This window comes from Miniopterus schreibersii, assembly GCF_964146895.1.
Source record: "Miniopterus schreibersii genome assembly, chromosome: 1".
NCBI classification, from domain to species: Eukaryota; Metazoa; Chordata; class Mammalia; order Chiroptera; family Miniopteridae; genus Miniopterus; species Miniopterus schreibersii.
In genome coordinates, this window is record NC_138101.1 from 4,358,011 (window position 1) to 4,380,197 (window position 22,187).

Below are 22,187 nucleotides of genomic sequence, written 5' to 3' on the forward strand. Positions count from 1 at the left end.
CCGGCCACCCGGTGTTGGTAAGGGCGATCCTATCCCCAAGGCCTACTAGAATTGCTTGGCATAACCTATACAGCATATGCCATTGATTTCATACCTGTGCACTGACTGCGTAAAGGGGGCGTGTTTTCAGAGCTGGCTGCCGAATCATCAGCCCTCTGACAACCCAGGAAGCAAGGCAGATACAGAATGGAAAGGGGAGCGATGCACCACTTCCGAGTGAGTGAGAGCAGGCACTCGGCTCTGGCCCCAGGATAAAGCCCCCACAGAGGGACCCCTGGGCTCTCACGGAGTGGCCCCCACCCCCTCCCGCCCCATGCCCGCTAGTGCAGCTGGGCGCCTTACGTTTTCCATCCTCTCTGCATGTGTGTCCCGGGCAGGAATGTTCTTTCCCCACTTGTAACCCTAAAGCCCACTGTTCTGTAGCTTTGGGCACCTTCCTGTTAGTCCACAGAGGGGCAGTGAGTGGCTGCTCCCCTCTGTTGCCGTGGCACTTAAAGTCTCTGGATTGTTCCGATCAAGTGTCAGGAGGGGGCATCGGGAGGTCAGAGGTCAAACACAGAGATGGCATTCCAACTTCTCCACTTGCTGAGGGTTTTAACTGGGGGAAGCTTCTTAACCTCTCAAGATCTCTTTCCCCTCGGACTTTATGGATGCAAATAGGATCATATCTCAGGCTGGGGAGTGGGGTCAGAGGAATAGCACAGGGACGGCACTGAGGAAACGCAGGGCTCCCGTGTGGCGGGGAACCTGCTTTGCCTTTCTGAAGATTCTGGAAGAATCTTCCTTCTTCTCGCAAGGCAGGTCTGTTTCCTGCTCATTTCACTACTCCCAGCTTTCTGCCTCCTGCAGTAATAGCGCTGCTGATAATAACAGTGCCTGTCGTCAGTGCGTTACTTACTGGTACACAGTAGATAATAAATGTTTGTTGGAACAGCTTGTTTGGAAATCACTAGATTCCCGGGCTGCTTCTGTTTCTTCCAGTTATATCACATTAATTTACTTTTGCTGAAAATCAAGTGCTCTCTGGAGGGGCCAGGGAGAGGGGGAGGAGGGAAGCCATGTGGCTTTGGTCACTTTTATGCCTGAACAGGACATACACGTTTACCAGGGATGACAGTGAAAGGTACTTTGTGAGTTCTTTCAGAAGAGCAGTGGAGGGGGCTGGATTATTTACTATGAGGGGGAAACTGTAAAGAATTGTATATTACATATATATATATGAATTAGTCATGTGGCCATACAGAGGTCTCTCTCTTGCTTCCTCAGCTTGTAGAAAGAGAGAGCTCTACCCCCATTTCCCCTACTGCTTACCCTTGGGGCTGGCTAAGGAGACAAGGAAACATGTAGACACGAGAATTGAAAGGAAGGGGCCTACCACTTGGGTATCGTGAGTATATTAGGGTGTGTATTAGTTTCCTGGGGCTGCCCTAACAAAGTAGCATGAACTGGGGGCGGCGAGGGCTTAGAACAACAGGAACATATTCTGGAGACCACAGGCCTGGAGTCAAGGTGGGCAGCGCTGGCTGCCTCTGGGGGCTGTAGGGAAGGCCCCTCCCCAGCTTATGCTGGTTTGCTGGCAGTCCCTAGCATTTCCTGCCTTCTGCTGTATTGTCCCAAGTGCGTCCCTGTGTTCAAATTTCCCCTTTTATAAGGACACCCTGCTCCAGTATGACTAGTTAAGATGTTTCCAAATAAGGTCATAATCTGAGGTACCTGGGGGTTAAAACTTACATGTATGAATTTGGGGGGACACAATTTAACTTGTGTATGGTGTAACTAAGATTTCATTGTGAAATCATGAAAGATTAAAAACCAACAACTTCTTCAACCTTCTCAGTTTGTGCAGGAGAAAGTTGGAGCCCAGAAATGTTGCAGAGTCAGGAAGAGGGGGACAGACTTGCTTATTTCAGAATCCCCCCCCCCAATCCTCACCCGAGGATATAATTTCCATTACTTTTTGGAGAGAGTGGAAGGGAGGGAGAGAGGGAGAAAGAGAAACATCGATGTGAGAGAGACACATCGATTGGTTGCCCCCCACATGCGCCCCCAACCAGGGCTGGGGATGGAGCCTGCAATGGAGGTAGGTGCCCTGGGCCGGGATCAGACCTGGGGCCCTTCAGCCTACAGGCCAATGCTCTAACCACTGAGCAAAACTGGCCAGGGCCCATTTCAGAATTTTAGTTCCAGCTCTTCCCGGCCAGGTGACCTAGAACCACCCACTGAGAGCTTGACCCTCCACTTGGAAATGACATTATTGGGCATTGCTTAGCAGGGGGCAAAAAGGTCAAATGTGACATTGCCTTGAAGAGGCTTTACCGACTGTAAGAGACTTATAAGAGTAAAGGGTGGTGTCTTTAAGGTCACAATGCAAGTGACAGGCCAACACGCCACAAGTATCTGAGAAGCCTCACACCAGATCCGGGGTTTTTCCCTCAGGCACTGCACGCTCCCAGCCACCTGTCTGGGGAGCTCAAGGCAGAGTCTGAGGCTCTCCTGAGCAGGGATGGGGAGTGTGTCACAGAAATGGACTTCCAGGCCATGGGAACACTGGAACTTGGCCGGGCTGAGAGGTCTAACCCAATCCTGTGGGGAGCTCCTAATGACCAGGTCCCTTTGCCCTTTGATGGGCAAAATTCTCAGTAAAATGATTGCTATTTTCCGCAGCCTCAGACAGTGAGGTTTAGGCGGGGTAAAAAAGCACACTTCGTGGGTGAGCTGAATAGCAAAGGTCAGTGTGAGAGCAGTGGAAAACTCTGTGCTGGAGCTCAAAGCCGCTGCAAGACTGGCGGGCGAGCAGCAGGGTAGAGCCAGAGCAGGGTTTGCACCAGGACTCCACTCAGCCGCTGTGTTGACGATGGGGTGGGCGAGGGGGTCAGCTTAATTCACACCCTGTCTCATTGCTCCGCCTGTTAAATGGGGATAAAGCTACTCATGCCCAGGGGTGGGGGCACAGCCAGGCTCAGCCATTCCCCAGTGGGAGAGGCGGTAGGTACTGTAATAAAGTGTGCACGGGCCCCAAAGGCTGGGAGTGCCCTTTCCCTAGACCCGGGGAGAACCACGGTCAGCCTGTGAGGGGACAGGCACAAGGACAGTGCTGACTGCAGCATTGTCTGTGTGGTTGGAGAAGCGGAGAACATCGGGTAGTCCACGGGTAGAAGAATGAATGAGTGAAATCCCGAGGGTGCCAATAATGAAACATTAGGAAGCAGCTAGGACAACAGAGCCATGCCAGTGTTCTCAAACTGTGGTGCCAGGGCCAGGAGCAGAAGCATCGCCTGTGGACTTGTAAACAATGAAAATCCACGGCCCGACCAGCTCTAATGAAGCAGGAAATCTGGGGTGTGCCCAGCACTCCTCTGTAGGAAGCCGACCTGGAGATTCTGCTGCTTGCACAGGGACAGGCAAGAAAACACAGTCACCAGTTCAGAGCTAAGAGGACTGAGGTTGGCTGTTCAACGGAGTTTATTTAAATGAAAAGCACTCCCAGGCACAAAAACCCGAAGTGCTAGAGACCCCCATCCTTCCATAGAAGGGAGCTGCGGGGAGCAGCGAGGGAGGAAAGAAGGAAGGAAGCTTTGAGCTGGGGCTGAACTAATGCAGAGAGTGGACCATGGCCCGGGAAGGGGGCTTCGCTCAGCTTCTGCACCCAGGAGTCTGCACAAGCAAAGGGCCGAAACGGGAAAGACAACTCCCGTGGCCCAGAGCCGATCAAGTTCTTGCCTTGTGCCAGGTGCGGGTCTGTCTCTCACGCGTCCCACCTCTCTGGGTCCTCCCAGTAACCCCTTGGCTCACCCACTCAGGTCACCCCCACTTCAGAGGTAAGCAAACCAAACAGGAAAGCTGGGGACACTTGCCCCAGGTCACGGGGCTCAACACTGGTGGAATTTAGCTCAGTGACTCTCAGCAGGACATTTGACAATGTCTAGAGTGTGCTGGGTTGTCACCACTGGGCAGGGCTCTGGCATCTGGCGAGTAGGGGCCGGGATGCTGTTAAACATCCTGCAATGAACAGGACAGCCCTGCACGACAGAGTCATCCAGCCCTAACTGTGAGGGTGGTGATGTTGAGAGACCCTGGTCCGTCTCCACACAGCACCTCGTTGGTCTCCTGCAAACCAGTGTTTGCCAAATGGCGTTTAGAACACCGTGAGCGTGCCATGAGCTTAGTCAGGCGCTCTGTGGGGCCAAGAGACATCAGCGAAGCAGTACTTCACCCTGATGTGTGTATTTTAACATGATATACAAATGCGTGTGTACAGTTGACCTTAATGTTGAGAAGTGCCCGACCTAATGCAGAAGGCGAGATGTCCGGGCTCCTCCTTGACCAGCAGGCTCTTCTAACTAATTGCTGCAGATTTTCTTCTACAGCCCTGGTCTGAGATGCATCCTTCCTCATGATTGCCACACGCATACATGATATTACTCTATTTCTCGTGACCTAAGCATACCCAAGCTTGATCGCTTTATACAGCAATGACTTATTCTGTGGAGCCACGCTTTTCACCATAAACGCCAGTCCTATGCCTATCACGTAGGTGAGGTTTCTACTAGACGGTGGTGCTCTGCAGCTTTCCCCGTTTCCACTAAATGAGACCCCCCCGAGGTTCTATACTGAGAAACCTGAAAATCGTTTATGACTCCTCTGTTCTCCTCACCCTCAATGTTCATCTAGTAAGGAGTCCTACTGATGGTGCTATCTTCAAAATATATTTTAAAATCTGCCCATACCTCCCTCCCTGCTCTCATTAAATCTAGCCTCCATGAGCTCTTGTTGGATGGGTGTCACGGCCTGGAACTGGGGTCATGCCTTTTTACCCTCGCATTTGAACACAGATCTGTCTGGCTCCAACCTTTCCTTCCCCTTCCTCAGAGAGGACTTCCAGCCACATGTGCAGTGTATGCTGTTCTCTAGGTTTAGACCTAGGACCACAACTGAAATAGTTTCCCAGTCTTCCAGCTCCTTCAGATCTTAGGAAAAGCAACCAAAATTACAACGACAAACAACCCAAAGTCTTCTGTGCTTCACGAACTGGGAATCTAGGGCCACCAAGATTTTGCCAAATGCCCGGCCTTGCTTGACTCTGGCCACCTCTAGTTTTCAGCTCCTGTGTTTAATCAACCATTTCAGTGTATGAATCATCTTACCGTCATCCACTTTCTGTGGCATCAACTCAAACATGACTCGTAACTCTTCCTGTAGCTTACACTCATGGGCACTTAGGATCTGAGGGTGGAGATTTCACTAACGGCTAGTCAGGGAGGAAGGCTGGAATCAAGAGTTAATAACCTCACGTCCACAAAAACTCCAGATGAAATATCAGACGCCTCTTTTCTTTCACACTCTTTGGCCACCAACCACAGGGGACTTCTCAGCTCCTAGCCCTCAGCCACCTGTGACGGGGCTGCCCAGTCCCCTCCTGCTATCAGGGGATCAGGGGTTTAGCCACATCCTTTGTGCCTTATTTCCTGCCGACGCCCAGTCTGCAGACATTCCTTCTGACCTCAACAAGTTGATCAATGTCACTTCGAAAGAAGTAGTTTTTCTTAAGAGGGACACTGATTCATGGTTAGGACAATGAATATTATTATCCCTTCAAAGGGGTTGAAGATTTCAGCTCAGGGTAAGCTGTTCTAAGATTTTGAGAGGTTTCCTAGCAAAGGCCCTGTGGTGAGAGGGAGCGTGGCCAGGACACAGGCTTTTTGCTCTTTACGCTAATGACGAGTGAAGGCCCTGCAGCTTTGTGAGCAGAGATGAACCTGTCAGGCCGTCCTCAGGACAGGCCTGCTGTGGGAAGAGGGCGGGTGGCTGTTTCCCCTCCTCACTGCGTGGTTTTGGCTGAATTTGGTAAAAACTTGGGGAGCAGGCTGCAGGCTCCGAGTGGGGACTCCATGCCCTTGAGCTCCTGTCAGTTCTGAAACCCCAAGGCAGTCAAAGAAACACTGACGTTTTCCAGGACAGATGGAAGGGGGGAGAACTGATGAGTTAGGAACCTGGAGACGACGCCTTGCACGTTCGAAAGAGATGTATTAACTATGCCGGCGGCTTGAGGCCAGAAAGCAAAGGCCTGTCTCCGAGGGAGGCCAGTAGCCACCGGAAGCAGAGCGAGGCAGGTGCCGCTCCCTCCCGCGCCCTCCCCAGAGCTTCTATTTCTGCAGCCTCACTTCCTCCAAGTGTCAGACGGATCCGCTGTTTTTGCTGACTTGATCCTACGGAGGATAATGGGAATTACTTATGCCTTTCCCTCTTGGGGGTGAACAGGACAGGAGAGGCCACAACGTTTGGTTTTAGGAAATTTCCCTCTTTTTTTCATCTTTGACCATATTGATTGATGGATTTCTTCTTAAGTTCTTTGCTTAATCCCCCCTCCCCCGAAATATGTCAGCCTGTCGCCTGCTTCAATGAATTTTTTGTGCGTGAGGTTTCAGAGAGCACAACCCAAGACTCAGAAAACTGAGGAATTGTCTCAAATAGAAGGGACAGTAATCTGCCAGGGTGGCCCCTGTTCTGTGTGGCTGTGGAGACAGCACTTCCCGCTGTGACCCCCTCTGCTCTCCAGGATTCAGCCGAAGCCTCCTGACTCCACAGCGGCCCATCTTGGGGGTCCCTCTGCCAGCATGTGCTCAAATACCCCCATGGCAGGAGCCCTGAAGCTGGCACAGCCCTGTGTCTGCCCATGGACCCTGTGGCACAGCTCACCTCCCCTGGGGCACCAGACCCTCCCGGCCACTACCACCCTGGACACTCCTGACAACAGCCCGCCTTGTCCCCATGACTGTCATTCAGAGTAAGACCCCGTCAGTCCTGGCTGGAGCCGGCCTTAAGAAAAGGGCTTTGGAGACACCAGGTTCTTGCTTCATTATGTGATGCTGGGTGAGCTAGGGGACCTCTCTGGCCCTCAGTCTTCTTATCTACAGAGTGGGGACTAGAATGTGCCCCGTTTTTTCTCCAGGTTAGATGTGGAGATGAACGTATTCAAGTTCCCAGCACAATCAGTAAATGGCAACACATTACCTACTGTGGTTATTATTTTCATCTGCTGCTTGCCTGCCGCAGTCTCTGTGCTTTTGAAGGAGCCATCCGTTCACTCATTCATTCTGAGCGTCTGCTACTCGCCAGGCTCCGTGGCCTCCACGCTTTCCTGCTGGGCCTGGAGTTCGCAGGGGCTGCTCACCCGACGCCTGTTCTAGTCGCTCAGAGGTGCTTTCCTTGCTCTGCTGCGAACACGAGCTGTGTGTTACTGTGGCGCTGAGGGTTGGACATGCACAGGGAGTGACCAGGGTGTCCCTGGCCCGGAGGGAGGACATTCGCATGCTCCCCATACATGGGCACCCTTCTCCTAAGCAGTCAGCTCTGGACGCACGTCACCCACGCTTACTCCCTCCAAGTGCGCTTTAAAGTGACCCTGTGGCTCTTACTCCCAGCCTGTGAGATAAACACACGGGTCCCCTTATTTTCTTAGGAATGCCGGCAAGGGGAGGAGACGGTCTGCTCTGCGTAGCCTCTGCCCTGCGCCGGCCCTGCAGTGGGTTTCCAGGCACCGCCTCATTTGCTCCCTACAACAGCCGTGCGAGGAGACCGCCTTCCCCTGGTTTTGGAACTGAGTCGGCTAAAGATCAGAGGGGTTAAGGAACTTGTCCCCAAACCCAGGACTTACAATGACACCAGAGCCCAGCCACCTGTCTGCAGGCAATGCTGTCGACCCACCAACCCTCCCTCAGGCCCACCATTCGGGTTTGAGCCAGGGTGTCGCCCTCAGAACATTATAGTGAAGGCGATAGCATTGCATGGTCAGGAGAGGGAATCCTGACATCCTGCAGCCCGGTCTTTCCCTCTTTACTCAGGTCCCCTTTTACGGGGGCCCTTCTGCTGACAGTTTCGTCCCTGTCATAGCTAAGGGAAGCTGAGCAAAGAGAGGTTGGTGGACTCACCATCGAAGACACCGCAGTTTAGCAGGAAATGTGGCTGAATGACCTGCACCGGTCGTCACCATGCATCTTCTAGATTATGGCCGGGTCCCAGCTGCTGTAACAAACACATCCATCGGATTGTCTGCACCGTCCAGAAGTTTCGGGTGAGTGACCACTCAGACAGCTCAGCCCTTTCTGGCTCCCCTGCAAGGGTCTTGGTCTGTGCATAGATGGGCACAGTGGCCCAGGAGAACCGGCTCAGGCTGAGGTCCCTGCTGGCTACTCACAAGGACTTGAAGGTGCTACCAGGAGCCTGGGGGCTGCTGGCTCTGGGCCAAAGCAGGTGAGCAGAGCCCAGCAGGGGCCACAAGCCTGACTCACACCTGCTGTTGACATCAAACAGTCCCAGGTCCCCATGGTGCTCTTTGCTTACGCTGGTCAAGGTTAAGCTCAGGGGCTCCAGTCCCCCCTCCCCCGAGGCAGGGCGCTCCCTTCCCAGAGCAAAGCAGCAAGCGTGCCTTCCCTTCCCTTCCTTTCTCTGAACAAGACCTGGAGGCTGAGCTCCTGCTCGGTGTGGTGCTGATGTCTTCTCCCGGGACCAGGCTGCCGCCCACTGCTCTCCTGGAACCTTCTGATGGTCAGAGCTTCTCTCCCGCTTCCTGGTGATTGCTGGTGGTTGCCTGGAGCACCACTTTACAGAGGGCCTGAGACCGTGGGCAGGCTCCGTGGGAAAAAGGGCCATGGTCTATTACGGATGTTTTGGGCCCTTCCAGGACTGGCATTTCACAGCCCTGGAGTAAGGTAGCGAATGTGGATGGCACTCTGGGGACAGGTGAATGGGCTGATAGAGATTCTTGGGAAGAGCAGGGATAGCGCAGACTGTAGACAGTGGACACACACACATTCTCTCACTCTCAAGGAGGCAGGCAGGTTGGGCCTTAGTTGAGGAGGTAAAGTAAGCTCTAGATTTGAAGGGTGAACAGGCGTTTACCAAGTAGAACAGAGAACATTGCAGAATGGTATGTCCAGGGAAGACCAAGCAGTGCGGTGGCCTCGGCTCATCACAGGTGTAGCAGGTGACGGTAAGGGATGAGACTGCAGAGGTCGCAGGGGCCCACATCACCATGGACACACTCTCTCTGCGTTAAGAAGTTGAGACTTTATTCACAGGTTGTGGGGTGTCAGGTCCTGGTTCTGTCTTTAGCTAGCACCAGGGCCAAAATGTGTAGGATCAGAAATGAGCCTTGAGAGAAAGACAGAATGATAGGAACCTGAAGCCAGGACGTGCTTAGGGATGAGCAGCCCGCCAGGCAGAAGCATAAACTAGGTCTCACCTCAGGGGGCTGGCCCAAACTTCATGTTTGCCTTTAGCAGAAGCTTCTACCTGGGGATAGGAAGGAAGCCCCGGAAGGGACAGTTTGGGACCTAGTTGTTGAAAAATTTGGGATAATGAGAGTAAAGGGTAATTAATAGGACCTTGGGCCCAGGGGTTGGGGATAGTAATCTAGTTATGAATCCTGGTGTAAGGGGGAAGAGAAAGGGACTGGGACTTGGGACCAGCACTGGGCTACCATGTGGCAGTTGGCCTTGCAGGTGACAAGAGAACTGTTTCCTGAACCCAGTTAGAAGGTCACATGAGACTAGAACCATCTGCCCTGACAGACCATTCAGCTGAGGTGCTGCCTGCAGCCTTCCAAAGCCCAGGGGGACGGGCTGTCCACTCCAGAGGCACTGTGTCTACCAGACCTTGAACAAAGCTGCTTCTCCACGAGGTTCAGCAGCCCTGACATGTCACATGAGGTTAGTGTAGAGCCTGGTGAGCAAAGATGATGGAACAACCCTCTTGGCTGCAGGGAGGGAGCTCAGGGTTGTCTTGGTTCTGCCCACCTCCTGCCCTTGGCTTCTGCCTCCTCCCCACAGCTAGGACTCTCAGATTGAACCAGGAAGGAGGGATTTAAGCAATTCCAGGACCACCCCCAGACTCACCAATCTTGTGAGTTGGACTCTGTGCCTCGGTTTTGATGAACCACCCTGGGCCTCAGCTCTCATCAGAAGGGCTCAGTACTGCTCAGCTGAGTGGCCCTGGTGAAGTGTTGGGGACTCTCTGAGCACCTACTTCCTCATCTGCAAAAAAAGAGAAGAGCCCCAACTTTGTGGAGTTGATCTGAGGCTTTATTAAGAGTATTGGGCCTTGCTAAGTGGTCCATAGACGTAGTGGTTGCTATGACTCACGGTGCAGGATGGCCTCTTGCTGTCTATGAGTCACATATTTGGAGGCCTTACTAGCCCACTTGCTCCAGGGAGAGAAGAGCAGGTGCACAGGTTTGTGAAGGACCAAGACACATGTCAACCAAAGAGTATAAGGCAGAACTGGAAGAGAAATCCAGCTGGCGGAAGAGACAATAACCAAGTTAAGCAGAGTCTTATCTAAATAGTCAATGACTTCTTAGTGGCTCCAGGAGGAAGGCAAGTACATGATTATTATGCAAAGATAGTATGCAAATAAAAAAAATATTACAGAGACCTTGGAGAGTCCAGTAGCCCACAGGACTAATGTTTCATGATATATGAAGCTTTCTGCTCTGGACAGGGGGAATCGAAAACTTCCCCTTTTCCTCAGGGTTCTGTTGCTTTCTCTCTCTGTCTCTGTAGAGATCTTTAACATTTCATATACTGAATTTTATTGTCATTTTCTCTTTATCTGACTTGTCAGACAATGGACTTCTTGGAGGTGAGAATTATGTGTATATTTTACCTGGCATAAGAGAGGCAAAGTGAATCTCCGTGTTTGTGAAAAGAATACAAGTCCATTGTAGTGAAACCTCTCCAACGTGGGATTTATAAATAGTTCTCAAAGGATGCCCAGGAAAACACAGCTTCTTGGAGAAGGGGTGAACAGAAAAGAGTCAGACAAACTGAGATTGTGTGTAGCAAGGAGAATTACACAATGCCTATCAACAGTGCTGGTCGAAACCTTCGAACCAATGGTATTGGGAAGAAACCTTCTAACTAAAAATCGATGAACAGGAGACTAGGGCTGGAGTGAAAGGGCTCCCTCAAGGAGCAGTGGAGATGGCTGGAGAGACAAGGCCCCCAGAGAGTTAGTGAGTCACACTGCTCAAAACTGCCTTTGGAAAGAAGCTTGGATGAAAGAACAGAATTTGTGCAATTAGAACATATTTTTTTTGGGCATTCTTACCTGCTTCTCTCACAAGCTATTTTTGGTAAGTTTGCATTAACATTCTAACAAAATGCCAATTAAAGCAGCTTTTAATAAGCTGCGTTTAAAAGACTGAATCCAAAGAGGAAAGTGTGTGATACTGACACTCAGTGCGGGAGCCAGATTCCTAATCCCACGTGGATGATCCTGAAGTTCTCGCTGTCCGCGCCCGGGACAGCAACATGGTCAGTGGCAGAGCAATCTCCCCGCGTGGTGACAAGGGGAACACACATCCACGGCTGGGGTGACGTCCTCCCTCTGTCCTTCTGCCTTTCCTTCGTTCCCCACAGTTCCTCTCTTAACAGGAGCTTGTTTTCCAGATCATGCCCCATGACATCTCAGCTCGCATATTTAGGATCTAAACAGACCATCGCTGGAGTCTGTGTTGACACCTGAATGTCTCGCATGACATCAGCCTGCGCCTATTTCTGGGGATGTGAATTCGCGCACACTGCAGGTGTGATCGCAGGTGCCCGGGGAACAGTTCCAGGGATGCTCATGGCTCCTGTAGAACGGCTTCAAGGCAGAACCGAGGGCTCAAGCTGGTCCTGCGCACGCCTTTCCAGGTTGACCAGCTGTCCCCACATCTCCTCCTGTTCTCTCCCTCCCCCTTCCCTTGATGGTTCATTCCCACCCATCCACTGCGCTCCTTCAGACATCGGCCCTCCGAGTCCCCAGAGAACCTGCGCTAACCTTCTTTGTAGCATCTACCCCGCTGATTGTCATTGCAGTCACTTGTCAGACTCTCCCCATGTAAACTGTGAGTTACCCGAGGGCAGGTCTTACTTCATTGACTGTGGTATCCCTTCTAACAGAGGGACTGACTGACACCATGGTGCCCCGAGTAAAATAAAGACAAGTTAAAAATTAGAATGGAAAGATAGATGGTTGGACACCTACTACATGGTTTATAGATATGGATGGTAGATAGACAGATGCTAGATGATGGACGGGTGTGGATAGGACAGTGGACAGAGGGACAGACAGGCAGATGGATACACAGGTGGGTGGCAGAGTCTGGGTCAGAGGAAGCATGATACAAGGATGCAAGGCCAGGGCTGCTCCCTCATCTCATCAATGTTTCATTCTTCATGACCTTTCTCTTCAAGTCAAAGGAAAGCTCTAAGGCTCTTCCACCTCATTTTTATTGAAATTGTTTGTTTCTTTCTCTTCTCCCTGCCTGAAAAGGTAGAAAGCGAAATATTTTTTGTTATTGTTGAATTTGATCAGCACTCGTTTTCCAGTCACCTACAACTGATTTCCCCCCATTTGAACTAGTTTAAAAAACAAAATGTTTTTGCCAATGAAGCCTGATAGGACAGGTATTAAGTGCTTAGGTGGAAGGAATTCATCCATGTTTACTATGAGCTGCATCGGTGGGAATCATTTTTAGTCACAGTAGAGAAGGAAAGAAGGGGTGGCCGCCCCCTGCCTCTGATGTCTCTTCTGCTAAATGACATTAAACTGATGAATAAAAGATGTTGCCCAGAGGAAGTCCTCTGACACCCTGCTCCTGGCTTATCTACTGTGTGATTGGGGGCAAGGACTCATTGCTCTTATGTTTGCTGTCTGTGGAGGAGTCTGAGGTAGCCTCATCTTATAGGGACAGTCTCCAGCCTGCAAAGTTAAACACAACACCCGAAGGAAGTCCTGTTTTCTTTAGGAAGGAAATGTGGGTTTTTGATGGAGAGCTGACATGGGAAGTCTGGTCTTCCTCTCACAGTGGCTATGCTGGGAATCAGATATGCAATTCAGAGTCAGACAGTGACATAAATCCCAGGGCAGGAGAAGAGCACCTGAGGTTAACACAGTTCAAGACACCAGGTGTGGGACTCTGGGCAAATCGTTCTTAGCCCCTGCCTGGGAAGTGAGGAATGAAGAATAAATCCTCACTGAATTTACTTTTGAGTAATTAATTGGGTGTTTATAAAGATCCTGTAAAGAAAACTATATATTTAAAATTTTTGTCTTATCTTAAAAACTCTAAATTTGACTTTATGACCAATTGTCATTATTATTATTTTGGTTCAATGCCACTAAGACTGGACTGAGGGATGCAGGATTCACATTCTCCTAGGTCTTTTCTGTGTCTCAATAGACCCACCATCTCAGAACTTCCTTCCCTACTCCCTTACCACAGGTTTCCAGCTTACATGCTACAGAGAAATGATTAGTTTGTCCATTACAAACAATTTATTAGGAATTGCTCAAAAACCTTGGGTTAAGTAACTTGGCTGTAAATACTTATATTAGTATATGGTAATATTAAAAATGACTATAGAATAGTAGTGAAAACACTTCCAGACTTTCCTTTCTTGGGTGTGTGACCATGGCCAAGTTACCTACCTTCTCCCAGTCTTAGGTTCCACGTCTGTGAGCTCAGGATGCACCTGTCTGAGGTCTTGCAAAGAGTCAATGAGATAATACAATAGAAGTGTGCTTCAGAGAGCCTAACATATAGGGAATGCCCAGGAGATGTCTTCAGTCACTAAACTAAACGTGTCTGGAATGCACCTCACCTGCTCCAGCATCGGTGATGGCTGAATGCTTGATAGTTTGGAGTTTCTTTGGTTTCCTGATTCTGAAAATCACCAGTGCTCATGTTATTTGTAGAACAGGAAGACCTTTGAGACAGGAAACGCGAGCACTGAGTCATGCATTTGGTGTGCGGTCTTCCTCCAACCCTTTGACGGCCAGGGGGTCAAAGCCCAAATTTGCCAGCGTGGCACCCAGACCCGCTCCAACCTTTCTCCAGCTTCAGTTCTCCCAGCCTCTGCACAGAAGCACTTGGGTTGTGATGATTGTTCCTATAGTGCTCCCGGTGACCTGCTCTTTCACTCCTTGACCCAAGGGGACTCCGGCCAGGGGGACCTTCACAGAAGGGGGGACCTGCGCGCTGCCCTTGTGAGCCAGATGGTGAGCCCTTGGGAGGCCTAGAGCGGGAGAGATCCCAAAGCCTTCGGCGCTGGTCTGCAGGATAATATGGCCCCTGGCCCCGGCCGCCCGCGGGGTCTTGCTTCCCACCTCTCTCCTTCCCTTGTGCCACTTCTTCCAGACCGGCCGTGCCTTCCTCAGACTCAGGAAGAACACTCCCTCAGGGCCTGGGGGTTTTCCCTTCCCCCTTCCTATGGGTACCTCGCCCCAGGTTCCCACGTGGCTCCGTCCTCTTTCCTCTGGGTGTCTGGTGAGATGTCACCCTCTCAGAGAGGTCGTTTCCTCCTGCACTGTCTAAAATAGCCACATCTCCATTGCCCACTTCTATCCCCTGCACTGATTTTTTTATAGCGCATTTCACCACTGGATAAGTCTTTATTTGTTTTTGAATTTATTTACTCTGTAAGGTCTATGAGAGCATGGAGTTTGCCTTATTTGATCTTCGCGGCACAGGGAGTGCACTGGGTGCTACTAACCACCAATACTCAGAAGGCCTGCAGCCCCCCACTCGCCTCTACAGTGTCGCTCATACCTCCCTTGTGTCCAGAGTCCCCTGCCTTTGTCTTTAAAGTTGGCTCATATTTCTGTAGCCAGTTCAAATCTGCCATCTCTCTGAGTTCTTCAATGAACACCTCAGCCTACAGTGGTTACCTGCTCCCCTAAATCACTGGAGAAATGAAAATCTTACCTGTCAGTGGTGATCGGTGGTCTTGTATGTGCAGAGGGAAGTATTGGGTTAAGTCAGCAATTCTCAACCTTTTTCATCTCATGGCACATGGGCTAATTACTAAAATTCTGTGGCACACAAAAATATATTTTTTGCCCATCTGACAAAAAAGGAACAGCTATAATTTTGATTCATTTACACTGGACAGCTATTGTTGTGTTGGCTGTTGTCATTTTTTTATTTGACAATCAGGTAAAAGAGCTCAGTGCCCCTGACTAAATAGTCAGGTATTACATGTTTTAACAATTCTTGCAGCACACGGGTTGAAAATTGCTGGGTTAAGTGAATATGTTCTGGAGTCAGATTGTCTGGGATCGGACGTTGTTTTGGCCATTGGAGAGTTGGGTGACCGCATGCAAGCTACTTAGTCCCCTTGTGTGTCATCCCCTGACCTGTCAGAGAGGACAACGCCTGTGTCTGCCTCATGAGTTTGTTGCAAGGATTGAATGAGTTACATTCATCAAAGCACCGTGCTTGGCACATAGTAAGTACTCGGGCAAGGTTTGCACTTATTGTTGCCACCTAAATAAAGCATGCCCCCAGCGAGATAAAAAACCCCTCTGTTCTTTGTATGCCCCATAACATATGGCAGAGTCTCCCACACAGCAGGTGCTCAATAACTCTGTTGACTTTTGCCAAAATTATTTCCCCAAAGAAATGTCAGAAGAACTGCTTAGAAAATATATATACCATAGCAGTTATATTTGTAAAGCTGTTTGGGGACTCAAAAAGAATAAAGGAACCCAGCCAGCGTGGCTCAGAGGTTGAGCACCGATCCACTAACCGGGAGATCACGGTTCGATTCTCAGTCGGGGCACATGCCCGGGTTGCGGGCCTGATTTCCAATAGGGGGTGTGAAGGATCAATGACTCTCGCCCATCATTGATGTTTCTGTCTCTCTTTCCCTCTTCCTTCCTCTTTCTGAAATCAATAAAAACATATTTTTAAAAAAGAAAGGGTAAAGGAGACTTTCAAAAGGAAGTTCCCTTGCACTTAAACGCAGAAAGCATCTTCTAAGCGTTTACCGCGGGCCAGACATTGTGCAACGCAAAAGGCGGGCTCCTTTCCCTGAAGGGCCTCGTGGGGACAGATACGGGGACTGATGGCTGCGACACATGGGCAGAGGGCTGCAGGGGAGGTGTGTGCCAGGGGTTAGAGTGTCCCAGGGGTCACTTAGATGGGGACGTGTGGGTGGTTGTTTTCAGGCTGACTCAGGCAGCCCGCGTTTTGCTTTCTGTGCGTGCGGCCCGAGCAATTTGGAAAATGAGAATGGTGTTAAAATTGAAAATGGAATAAGCTCCCTGGGGCACAGCAGCAGAAGTGGTTTGGGGAGAATCATACCAAAACTGAGTAAAACAAGAAGCACAGATTGAACAAAAATTGGTGATTTCTTTAGATTTCCCTGGAATCTAAAAACATTGTCCGGAGGACGGCACATTGAACAAGGCGCAGGCCTCCCCGATTGTTCTGGCGCGTTGTTAACGAGGCGGTGTCTGTCCCTCCGCGTGCCACCCGCTTCCACTACAGGACTGTGCAGATGCGCACGCTGCAGGGTGGGCAGGGCGGGCAGGGCAGGCCCGCTCTTGCTTCCTGTCCTGGGCCATGCTGTGACTCTCGTCTGTCACCTCCCACCCTCATGGAGATTTCTAGTTCCTCTGGCAATGTCTTTCAAAGACACAAACATACAAACATAGAGATTGCATTTCTGTACACTAGTAAGAAACAATCTGAAAATGAAATTAAGGAAACAATTCCTATTATATTTAAGAAAATTCCAATTAAATTAAGAAATAATTATAGGAGCATCAAAAAATCAAAATAATTAGGAATAAATTTAATAAAAGCAATAGAAGACGTGTAAAACTATATAACAATATTTAAAAATGAAAGATCTAAGTAAATGGAAAAAAAAATCTATGTTTATGTGTCAGAAGTCAATACTGTTAGGATGACAAGACAATCCCCGGGTTCAACACAATCCCTGTCAAAATCCCAGGAGGTCTCTTTAAATAAATTGAGAAGCTGATAATGAACTCTACATGGAAATTCGAGAGACTCAGATTAGCCAAAACAATCCTGCCAAGAGCAATAAAGAACAACTCACAGGTTTTGATTTCAGAACTTCCTACAAATGTACAATCATCAAGGCTGCAAGGTACCGACCTAAGAATGGACACATAGAACAATGGGAAAGAGCAAAGAATATAAAAATAAAGGGTTTATTTTTATAAACCCTTACATTGATCATCAATTGATTTTGACAAGACGATTCAATGAATAAAGAAAACCCTTCCCAACCAATGTTCTGGGACAGCCGGATACACACGTGCAGAGGAACGGACTTGGGTTCCCCACCTCACACCAGACGTAAAAATAAACTGGAAATGGACTAGACCTAAATGTAGCAGCGAAAACGGAAAACTGACCTCACACTGCACTTTTCATTCATGTTCCACACGAGCCCGGTTATAAATTAAAGTCTGTCTCCTACAATCCATAATCCTTTTTCCCCTCCAGGTCCCTTACACAAGCCTGGTCCCTCCCCTACCTCACAGCCCGTCTTTGGAAATAGCTCTCGTGCGTCCTGAAGGCTTCTCTTCCCCATGCTCAGCGTCTCGGTTTGCATCACCTTTGTCTCAGGTTTTCAAGTCATGGTCCTGAGCTTCTCCCCGCATCTGTCTTAAAGTGTCATGTGCGGAGGTCACGGGATAAGACCGAATGAATGACTCCATGCCGCCTGTTCTAGGCAACTTGAAAATAGGTTTTTACTATCCTGAAACACCCACCAGAAAGAATATATGCACCCCGATGTTCACAGCAGTGCCATGGACAATAGCCGAGATCTGGAAGGGGCCCAAGTGCCCGTCAGTGGATGAGGGGATAAAAAGCTGTGGGACAGTCACACCATGGAATACTATGCAGCTGTGAAGAAGGATCTCGTCCCCTTTGCAACAGTATGGACGGACCTGGAGAGTATTATGCTGAGTGAAATAAGCCAGGCAGAGAAAGACAATCATCACAGGATCTCACTTACATGTGGAATCTAAATAACTTAATAAACTGATGAACAAAGTAGATTCAATGACATGGAAACATGGATTAGACTGACGAATCTCAGAGGGAAGGTGGGGGTGGGTGGGTGGAGGTGGAGAGATTAACCAAAGAATTCATATGCATGTATGCACAACCCAAGGACACAGACAATGATGTGGTGAGGGGCTGGGGAGGGGGGTCGGTGTGGGGTAGAAGGGGTCAATGGGGGGAAAAGGGAGCATCTGTAATATTTTGAACAATAAAAAAAAAGAAAATGGGTTCTTATTTACTTTTCCCTGCCAGCCTTTAAAGCTAGGCAGCATTTTGCATATTTTACAAAGGACAAAATTGAGCTCAGAGAGGTTAAGATCTTGCCCAAGGTCACACAGCTGTGAAGGGGCAGACCCAGGATTTGAAACCATGTCTAGTTTTATTTATCATTACTGACCTGAATTAATTAATAGACTAGAGATTTTTAATTTTCCCAACACCGGAGACAAACAAGGATTGACTAGCTTAGCCGGAAGGATCCTGCAGAAGAACTGAAACCCTCCAGACAGCCGGTGGTTGTAAATCTTGGGGATGGACATTAGTCTGAGACCACACTTACTTGTCATGATTACAAGTCCTTCAGACTTCAGAAGGGCTCTTTGTTTGCTGAGCTGGCTACTCTCTCTCAAAGGCGAGAGCGAATCTTTCACTTGCTTTGATTTTGGTCTGTTTTGCTCACCACAGTGAGGTAGTGTCTGGGCCAGAACATTCCTTCGCTTCTGGTTCCTTCTCCCAGACACCCTTCACACAGAACGCCTGTTAACTGTGGCATTTTAAAAAACTTGGCAGTTATTTTGATTAGAGCATAGATCGGCCTTTTATGCTGAAAGATACTCTTTCCCCAAAACTTCCAGACTGAACACACTATTTGGCAGGGGGTTAAGAAGGGGCGACATGCCCCCCCTTGGCTTGGAGGTCCCTGACCTCTGACTTCCAGTGCTGTTCCAGGCAGGGTGACCAGCAGCCCCTTTAGACCCCAGGCCTCGGGCCACGGGAGGCACAGAGCCGCCTTTATTTTGTGGGTCAGCTGGTACCAGGGCGGCCTCCAGTCCAGCTCTGGCAGCCGGGCCTGTGGAGAACAGTAAACAAATTGCAGCCGTTGTCCAAACATGTCCTGGAGTTTCCTCTGCTCGAGGCAGCCTCCCCCCACCCCCCGGTGGGGGACATGGAAGGATTGCCTGGGAGGCGCCTCTCTGTTCTCATTTCTACTTTCAAAATGAAGCGTGGGGAACCGAGGGCCCAGCGGGGACCCGCGGAGGCAGGTCTGGGCAGCAGCGTCTCACCGCCCACCGGGCAGCGCCTGCTGGCAGGGAGCAGAGCCAGCGCCAGGCGCTGGGCGGGCCCGGCTCTCGGTCAGCAACCTGGCACGTCACCGCTGACCATGATAACCCGTGGCAACTGATCACAGCCACATTGATATATGCCCGTAATTTGAACATTTTACATATAAAATAGGAATACTGAACACACACACACACACACACACATGCACACACATATTCAAGTATTTTACATATAAAAAGATAAAAAGGTCAAATCCTCTTCATTCATAACAACCCTTTGTGGTAACAAATCACAGTCACATTTTATATAGTATATGCTTGCATATGTATATATATTCATGTATAAAAGATTTGAATATATCTGTGTGTATATATATATAAAATATACATATACTGTGTATATAATTATATAAAGATATGCATATATGTAATAATTAATATATATAAAATATGTATATAAGCATACATAGATACACTCAAATGTTATATGTATAAAAAGACCAAATATTAGAAGCAGACCTGGAACTGAGCGGGACCTCCATGTGGCACTCTGCATTTGCAGCCCTGTCTCACCGCCTCACCATAGGACAGAAGAAATATTTTTCCATGGTTCCAGTAGACTTCTTAGAACATCATAGGATTAAAGAAATAGTTCAGGTTTTAGTTAGGAAATTTTTTCTTTTTCTTTCCCAATCTGACTCAATAACAAGAAACTAACATCTCATTTGCCAACATCTCATCTGCTCGGTGTCCTTGCTGGACTCCCTCCATTGGCTCACTCAGCGCTTACCTCCTGAGCACACAGGGCAGTTCCCTAGGGGCTGCGGCTACAGCAGTGACGGTGGCAATAAGGCCCTGCCCCGTGGATCCTGGGTTCTGGCGAGAGGGCGCCGGTGATACACAGAGGCTTTGGCAACGCAGTGGGAGTTGGCGTTAGGTACCTTGAAGGAAGATAGAGCAGAGTAAGGGAAGTAGGGAGGCAGGGTGCCCCCTAGGCGAGGGGTCGGGAGGCCCTGGAGGCGGCGGCGTTTGGCAGGGCCTGGGAGGGAATGGAAGTGCGTGCCACACGGGTACCCGAGAGACCCTTCGGGCAGAGCCCCGTCGGGATTGCTTGAGATGACTCTCCTGTAGGGCAGATTGCTAGCTGAAGCGTCAGGATGCTTTAAGGGCTTAGCTGTGTTTGGGGGCATCTGTGCTCAGGGAAGGGTGCTCTCAGTGCCATGGTCACCAGGTAGCTCTGGCTGCTCGGAGCTGCCGGGACGGAGCTCAACCTGGCCACGGGGAACCCTTGTAACGCTGGCTATTCTAGAGTGGGCCCGAGTTTTCAGTAACGAACCACAAAAGAAATAGTTAGGTTTTAAGGGGCCACAGGGTCTCCTTCACAGCTGCTCAGCATTTCATCGCAGCGTGAGAGCAGCCATGACAAATGGGTCTGTTTGTGATCCAACATATAACTTTATTTACAAAAACAGGCCGTGGGCAGGATTTGGTCAACCTCTCCTTTGGAGTGAGTCCCTAAGGGGCCACTGTGTGGGTGGATGTCCCTCCCAGGAAGAAGGTGGCCGCTGCCAGGCACCCTGGCATCTGCGGGTCTTCCTCTCATTCCCCTTCAGTTTCCACCGTCTCCTGCGGCAGCACCTCCGAGGCCCCTAACCTGACGCTTCCCCCGTGCTGTGGCCGGTCCACCCATAATCAAGCACGGTAGAGTCCTCTCTAAATCAAGAGCATCTCCCCGCAGACTGAAGGGTCCGGGGTTCGATTTTGGCCCAGGGCATGTACCTGGGTCTCGGGCTCCATCCCCAGCCCGGGCCCGGGCATGTGCGGGAGGCAACCAACCAATGTGTCTCTCTCACGTCGATGTTTCTCTCTCTCTTCCCCACTCTCTCTGAAAAGCAATGGAAAGAATATCCTCGGGGGAGGCTTAAAAATAATAATAATAATAAATAAAAAAAAATAAATAAATAATCGCGAGTCAGTGGCCCTGGGTTAGGGGAAGGGGTAGAGGGGCTGGCGGAGACGAGCTGGGCCCGCAGGGCACTGGCTCCGCCTCGGAGCAGGAGCGCGCTCGGACGGCGCCCTGGAGCCTCTGGGGAGCTGCGGGCCGTTTCCTGGGCGCTCAGCTCTCCTGCACAAGGTGGATGGGATGCGACCGTGGAATGAAGCCCCAGCTCACTGGATTCTATTAACGAAAGCCTGGAAATGACTAGGATGCTCTGTTTTTCTACACAGATTATTTTTATGAGAACAAGACAAATACTCACGAGTTACTACAGCGACTTCGTTGACTTTTTAGTACACGGCGTTCTTTCCCCAATACTTTAGTGCCATACATTAATACATTTGAGATGGACGTGAAGATGACCCTGGGCATAGCAGGATGTGGGTACCCCTCATGCTGGCCTTTGGTGTCACATAGGGGTGTCACGGGCTGTCACACTGCCCAAGACCGCAGGGCTCCATGTCCAGTTCATTTGAACAAACACAGAGGCCTTGGAGGGAATGGTGGTTGAAACCATGACTGATCAGTGCTGTGATTTTGGCAAAAAACACCAGCTCCGAATCACAGTCCCATTATCTGTGGTGTGAAGAAGACAACCTCTACCTCCAAGGGATCTGGGAAAAATTAAATAAAATGAAGCATGAAAAAATGTCTTCCCACCGCGCCTGGTGCTTAGCAGGCGCTTAATAATGGGTGTCTTCCTTCCATGGGATGAGTGAAGAGACAAATGAAGGCGTGCAAAGCAAGGAATCATAACCAAGAAATAATTTTCAGAAAATTTTATTTAAACCACAGAAAATTGGAGGAGATGGGTTGGAAATCCTTTCCGCTGTAAAGCTAGAAGCAATAGGCTTTTCTCGTTTATTTCAGCTACCCACGGGCCTCTGTTCCCTGCCATCTTCTGACGCCTCTGCCCTCATTTCCAGGATGGACCTTCCCCAAGAGCCTTACTCATGGGCACCGGCCTGCAGTCACGATGAAGAATGGCAGCGTTCACGCCGCTCATGTTATTTTTAGATATGAGAACATACTG